General features: G+C 45.4%; 1 protein-coding gene across 1 annotated transcript in view; it reads left to right on the top strand.

The window, feature by feature from the left end:
• Positions 1–3,744: 3,744 nt before the first annotated feature.
• Positions 3,745–7,707, top strand: part of LOC121870617 (neprilysin-1-like) — a gene marked incomplete at both ends in the record, with an annotated part of 84,597 nt that continues 80,634 nt past the window's right edge. Inside the window, 1 exon segment of the mRNA XM_042372461.1 lies at positions 3,745–3,863.

The raw sequence follows: 7,707 nt of genomic DNA, 5'->3' as shown, positions 1-7,707 counted from the left end.
TTCAGTTTTGCAATTACACAGAGTCAATATATTGATGGCGAGATGTCCATTAGTCTGTTTAGTTTATCAATCTATCGAGTTGATTGTTGATTTGAGCGGTAGAGGGGTTCTACTCCAGCCTGGTGTGTGTGCGTGCGTCTGTGTGCGTGCGTGCGTGTGCATGTATTGTGTATGTGTGCATGTGTGTGTATGTGTGTATGTGTGTGTATGTGTGTATGTGTGTAATAATAATAACGGTTTATTGAAAGAACATGGCAACCAACAGGCTAAGAATATACAGTTCCATGATATATTATAACAAGGGGAGGAGAAGGTCATTCAACGGGGAATGTCAACATAGGAACAGTGCCAAAGAAAATTGGATGGGAGTTAAATACGAGTCGTTTGATAAAGTTGTTTCCGTTGTGTGCATTGAGGAACATCAGGCAGGGGAAGCGTAGGTAGGCGTGAGAATTATGACTGTTGAGTAAGTACTGAGGAGCTCGGGCACTGGAACTCAGACTAGAGACGACGGAGGTGGAAAGTTGGAATATTTGACAGTTGCATTGAGGAGGAGGGAGGTGGGACATGGTCGGAGGAGAGGCTGATGTGCATAACCATATAACAGTGGTTTTGGTATGGTTGATGGTGACATGGTCGATGGTGGCCCAATTTTGGAGACTTTTCAATATATTCTGGAGGGTGCTGTAGTCGGGAGCAGGTTGCTCACAGTGATCCTAATGGTGGAGTCGTCGACATATTTCCAACGAGCAGAAGTTGCTTTAGGGCGTCATTGATAATTATGAGGAAGCAGAGCAGTTGGAAGCAGAAAGGTGGAGACAGCCCCTCGGAAGCGTACGGGTTAGCGTCGATCACTAAGGAAGTGTGTGAATAGCGAAAAGACTTCTCGAAACCGGGTCGATAGCTTTATTGATAACTAAATTGTAGTTGAAGTCAATGAAGGTGGCAGCCACAGACGTCTTGCGTTTTTCTAAATGGCAGTATAATTATGGTGTCGAGAAAGATGACAAGGCATGGGTGGTGGAGAAAGTTTTCATGCTGTCAAATTCCTGAGGATCTATGGCGCCTGCAATATCAGCATAAGCCCAGTCAAACACGAAACTTTCGCTGATTAAGCTGGGTATTGGGGTGGTGGCAATGATTCGTAGCTCATTTAAAGATTGTGGGCTCATTGATTTAGGCACTGGTGACACATACGAGGTCTTCCAGTCGGCTGACCATCTTGCTTGACTGAGGGAAGCATTGATGATGGAACAGAGGGGTTTAGCTAGTTCCGGGGAGAACCCCTTGTAGAGCATCATTGGTAAGTCAATGGGGGTGGTGGATCGCTTGATCCTGAGTTTGTTCAAACGTCTTGCTGCTTTAAATTTTTGTACTAAGTCAGTGGGAGACGGGGCTAGTAGGTAAACAGGGAGACAAGTTGTATCAAGCCGGGGGGAGCGTCTGGCATATAGTCGTAAAATGATTGTTAGTTTGTTCAGCTGCGTCACCATTAGTGAGATGGCTAAGGAAGGGGAGGGGTTGGTGTATCATTGTTTAAATCCCAGAGTTCCTTCAAGCTTACCATACAACTGATTGATGTGTGTATTAGTTACGAGAGTGGTAATTAGGAGAGGAGGGGGAGGAGGAGGAGGAGGAGGACCACCTTGAAGATCACGGTCACCAAACAAATTAAACTCAAACTTCCCCGATCAATAAAGAAACTAATGAATAAAGTTACATATCTTCAGAAACTTTTTGTTTTCATTGAATGTACCGAAGGGCTCGTCCGCCTGAGGAACTATTTGGGCCAGTGTAGATAGTGGAAGCTGAAGACATGGAATGAGACAGTATCCGCTTTACTTTCTTACTTTCATTTCTGGCACTGTACTCTTAATCCCTCTTATTTCTGGCACTGTGCCGTAACCTCTTTCATTTCTGGCTGTACCGTAACCTCTTTCATTTCTGGCACTGTACCGTAACCTCTTTCATTTCTGGCACTGTACCATAACCCTTTCATTTCTGGCACTACTCTCTTCCCTCTTTCATTTCTGGCACTGTACCGTAACCCCTTTCATTTCGGCACTATACTCTTAACCTCTTTCATTTCTGGCACTGTACCATAACCCCTTTCATTTGCAAGCACCACCACCCTTTCATTTTCTCAACCGTAAAGTTAGGCACCTTTGTACATCTGGGTCGACTAAGGGAAACCACACTCGAATCGGTGATCTTTGGGTCGGGGCAAGAGGTCGATGCTCACTCAGCCACCGCTCCCAATTTCCTCATTCACAAATTGGAAGACTAGTTGCCAGCCATTCCTCTACGAAGTCTTTCACCGGACAAACTGACCAACTCCAGGAAATAAAGACAAGATTAGCTTAGTCTCTCTCTCTCTCTCTCTCTCTCGTTCTTTTTCTTTATCTTATTTTGTCTTTCTCATCCGATTTCGTCTTCGTTATTTATTCTGTATCTCTTCGTATTCCCATTTATCTGTCAGTTTGCCTGTCTGTCTGTGTTTTTTTACGCCTCTTAATTTGTTTCTGTGTCAATCTGTCAATCTGTTTGTTAGATTATCTGCCGGTCTGTGTCTGTTTGTCTGTCAGTCTGTCTATCTGTCTGTCTGTCAGTTTGCTTCTCTGTGTCAGTTTATGTATCTGTTTGTCAGTTTGTTTCTGTTTGTCAGCCTCTACATTAAATGACTTTATTTGCGCGTTTTGTAAACTTTCCATAGCCACCTTAACAAACCAGTATATACTCCCGTGTACATGTCACTTCGGGTACTTTTTAATAACCAAGTCTCCGATTTTTTATTATTTTTGTGCTGCTAATTTACTCTACGAACTATAGAGCGAATCTGTTTGTTTGTAAGTACTCTCTTGTTTGTTTGTGTGAGAATGTACGAGCGTTTATTGTATTTGTTTGTGTGAGAATGAGTGTAATGTGAAAGATACTGTATTACGTTTGTTTGAGCTTGCGTGTTTGTGGTTGCTTGTGTGCGTGTGCGTTTGTGGTTGCTTGTTTGTGTGCACGTGTTTGTGGTTATTTGCTTATGTGTGTGTGTTTGTGTTTGTGCGTTTGTGTTTGCTTGTCTATGTGTGCGTGTTTGTGGTTATTTGTTTGTGGCTGCTTGTGTGTGTGTGTGTGTGTGTGTGTGTGTTTATGGTTATTTGTGTGCGTGATTGTGCTTGCCTGTTTGCCTGACAGAGGGCACCTTGCTGACTGTTGATATGTGTCAAGGTCTGCTTTATTGCGTGTTAGCACGAGCGCACGTATATATGTATGTGTTTTATAATTGCGTGTGTGTGTGTGCGTAGGTGGCCAGCGAGAATGTTTGTATGTATGTGTGTGTGTGTGTGTGCGCGGCGTGGCGTAGTGGGGTGGAGGGTGGGGCATGCGGGGTTCAACGCCAGTGGTGAGGTAGCCGTCGTGGTGGCCGCACAGCCAGCTGTCGCCTCCATGCTACCATGATGCCGCACTCGGGAGACACGCACAAGAACGGCTTCGTGCCTGGGGGAACCAAGGCGGACACCGCTGCCGCCCGCGACGCCACCCACCCCAGCGAACTACTCCCCCTCAACAAGGAGGACCCACCCGACGGAGGTGCTCAACACAACGACAGCGGCGAAGTGAGAGTGACCATCCACGAGAACCCCCTGCAGGACGCCGACACCTGGGGCAATACAGGGTCTCAACAGCAGCAGCAACAACAACAGCAGCAGGAGCAGCAGCAGCAGACACAACAGCAGTTGCAGCAGCCCCCTGGTCGCAGAGAGGCGGACGAAGGACTCTCTTGGAGAAGCACCTGCTGGCCCTGGCCCTGCTGCTGGGGGTGGCCTGTGTCGCTTTTCTCCTTCTGCTACTTCTGCGTCCTCCTCTATCAGGTAGGTCGCTCAGTCCTTCCTCCTTACCTTCCCATAACTGGGTGGTGACAACACCCGTGACTGTGTGGTGACAACACCCATGACTGTGTGGTGACAACACTCAGCACTGGGTGGTGACAACACCCGTGACTGTGTGGTGACAACACCCGTGACTGTGTGGTGACAACCGTGACTGTGTGGTGACAACACCCGTGACTGTGTGGGCACACACCATGACTGTGTGGTGACAACACTCATAACTGGGTGGTGACAACACCTGACTGTGTGGTGAGAACACCCATAAGTGTGTGGTGACAACACCCATGACTGGTGACAACACCCGTGACTGTGTGGTGACAACACCCGTGACTGTGTGGTGACAACACTCATAACTGGGTGGTGACAACACCCGTGACTGTGTGGTGAGAACACCATAACTGTGTGTGGTGACAACACCTGACTGTGGTGACAACACCCGTGACTGTGTGGTGACAACACTGTGACTGTGGTGACAACAACACCCATGACTGTGTGGTGACAACACTATAACTGGGTGGTGACAACACCCGTGACTGTGTGGTGACAACACCCGTGACTGTGTGGTGACAACACACATGACTGTGCGGTGACAACACCCATGACTGTGTGGTGACAACACACATGACTGTGGTGACAACACCCGTGACTGTGTGGTGACAACACCATAACTGTGTGGGTGACAACACCCATGACTGTGTGGTTACACACCGTGACTGTGTGGTAACACCCATAACTGTGGTGACAACACCCATAACTGGGTGGTGACAACACCCATAACTGGTGGTGACAACACCCATAACTGGGTGGTGACAACACCTATGATGTGGTGACAACATCTGTGACTGTGTGGTGACAACACCCGTGACTGAGACAACACCCGTGACTGTGTGGTGACAACACTGTGACTGTGTGGTGACAACACCCGTGACTGTGTGGTGACAACACCCATGGCTGTGTGGTGGCAACACCAATGACTGTGTGGTGACAACACCAATGACTGTGGTGCACAATATCGTGACTGTGGTGACAACACCAATGACTGTGTGGTGACAACACCAATGACTGGGTGGTGACAACACCAATGACTGGGTGGTGACAACACCAATGACTGTGTGGTGACAGCACCCATAACTGAGTGGTGACAGCACCAATGACTGGGTGGTGGCAAACCCAATGACTGTGTGGTGACAACACCAATGACTGTGGTGACAATATCCGTGACTGTGTGGTGACAACACCCATGACTGTGTGGTGACAACACCAATGACTGTGTGGTGACAGCACCCATAACTGAGTGGTGACAACACCAATGACTGTGTGGTGACAGCACCCATAACTGAGTGGTGACAGCACCCATGACTGTGTGGTGACAGCATCCGTTAATGTGTGGTGACAACACCCATAGCTAGGTGGTGACAGCATCCATAACTGAGTGGTGACAACACCAATGACTGGGTGGTAACACCACCAATGACTGGGTGGTGACAACACCAATGATTGGGTGGTGGCAACACCAATGACTGTGTGGTGACAGCACCAATGACTGGGTGGTAACACACAATGACTGGGTGGTGACAACACCAATGATTGGGTGGTGGCACAATGACTGTGTGGTGACAGCACCCATAACTAAGTGGTGACAGCACCAATGACTGTGTGGTGACAACACCCGTGACTGTGGTGACAACACCTGTAACTGTGTGGTGACAACACCCGTGACTGTGTTGTGACAACACCTGTAATTAAGTGGTGACAACACCCGTGGATGGCTGTCAGTGTAACCTTCGTCAGGTGAGTGGTGTTGTCCGCCGTCTCACTGTAGTAGGTGATCAGGAAGCTCCTCGGGGAAACAACGAAAATAATGTATGAAAAGAGAAACGTTCACCAGGACAAATTCCTCCTTTAAAATTTCACCGAGTTTTGGAAGACTCAACCTCAAGTCATGTAGGTCATTGGCTTTGAAATGTTGTAGTCTGCTGTAATAAGTTATTCCCTGGTACATAATCCTAAAATAATAATTAAGGATATCCAGAGTATTGCCGTCCAGCCGCCTGTATTGATTTTGTCACTTATGTACGAGCCTCAAGTTTTGGCTCACCTGAACATTAACCTCCCAGGTTAGTGACCTCATGATTAAACACCTTAACGCTACCTGGGGAGGGTTTATAATCATTAGGTTAGTGTTCGGGCGATTAATGTTAAAGTGAAACTAACTCGGGGCAAATCTCCAACTGAATCTGAGTTTAGGTCCATTTAAGTAGTCAGGTTAGGTTAAGTTTGGGTTAATGTAAGGTTAGATTATGTTCAAGTTAGGCTAAAGTTAGTTTATATTAATGTAAGGTTAAGGTTAGGTTAGGTTATATTCATGTGAGGCTGAAGTTAGGTTATGTTAATTTAAGTAAGGTTAGGTTAGGTTATGTTACTGTGACACTAAAGTTAGGTTAATGTAAGACTAAGGTTAGGTTAGGTTAATGTAAGGTTAAAGTAGGGTAGAGGTGGTTAGGTTAGGTTAACGTAAGGCTAAGGTTGGGTTAAAGTAAGCCTTAGGTTAGGTAAGGTTGGGTTAATGGAAGACTTAGATTAGGTTAGGATTGTTAGGCTAGGTTAATGTAAGGCTAAGCTTAGGTTAAAGTAAGCCTTAGGTTAGGTAAGGTTTGGTTAATGGAAGACTTAAATTAGGTTAAGATTAGGATTGTTAATCTTAAATTGAGATTCGCTGGCGAGGGCGGTGGGGGCGGGGTGCTAATTTTCATATGACCTCTAGTTAATGATTCACTAAGTGCCCGGCAGGAGGTTGCAGACATACCTAACCTAACCTGGAGACGCTAAAGTAGTTGTTGTTGACCAGTTACATATATTGACCTGTTACTTACATATATTGACCTGTTACTTACATCTATTGACCTGTTACTTACATATATTGACCTGTTACTTACATATATTGACTTGTTACTTACATATATTGACTTGTTACTTACATATATTGACCTGTTACTTATATATATTGACCTGTTACTTACATATATTGACCTGTTACTTACATATATTGACCTGTTACTTACATCTATTGACCTGTTACTTACATATATTGACTTGTTACTTACATATATTGACCTGTTACTTACATATATTGACCTATTACCCATATATTGACCTGTTACTTACATCTATTGACCTGTTACTTTCATATATTGACACATTACTTACATATGACTGTTTTACATATATTGACCTGTTACTTACTTATATTGACACATTACTTACTTATATTGACATTACTTACATATATTACCTATTATAATATATATTACTTACATATTGACCTGTTACTTACTTATATTGACCTGTTACTTACTATATTGACTTGTTACTTACATCTATTGACCTGTTACTTACATATATTGACCTGTTACTTACTTATATTGACCTGTTACTTAGTACTTATATTGACCTGTTACTTACATATATTGACCTGTTACTTAGTACTATATATTGACCTGTTACTTATATATTAACATGACGGGTGTTGGAGGAGAAAGTGTTGGAAGGAACAAGTGTGGGAGAGGTGGAAGTATGGGGGTGTTATAGGGAGGGAGGTGGGAGGAGGTTAGTGTGGGAGGAAGCAATAGGGAAGGAGGAATAATGGAGGAGATGTGGGAGGGAAGTGTTGTAGGGAGGGGTGTGGGAGGTATAAAGTGCGGCTGTGGGAGGGACTGTGTGGCTGTGGAAGGGGGACTGTGGCTGTGGGAGAAGGACTGTGGCTGGAGGGAGAGGACTGGCTCTGGGAGGAGGACTGTGGCTGTGGGGAGGAGGAGGACCGTGGCTG

Source organism: Homarus americanus, unplaced genomic scaffold (genome assembly GCF_018991925.1).
Source record: "Homarus americanus isolate GMGI-L3 unplaced genomic scaffold, GMGI_Hamer_2.0 scaffold56333, whole genome shotgun sequence".
Lineage (NCBI taxonomy): Eukaryota > Metazoa > Arthropoda > Malacostraca > Decapoda > Nephropidae > Homarus > Homarus americanus.
Note: the sequence above shows the minus strand (reverse complement) of the source record. Positions and strands in the feature narration are given on the sequence as shown.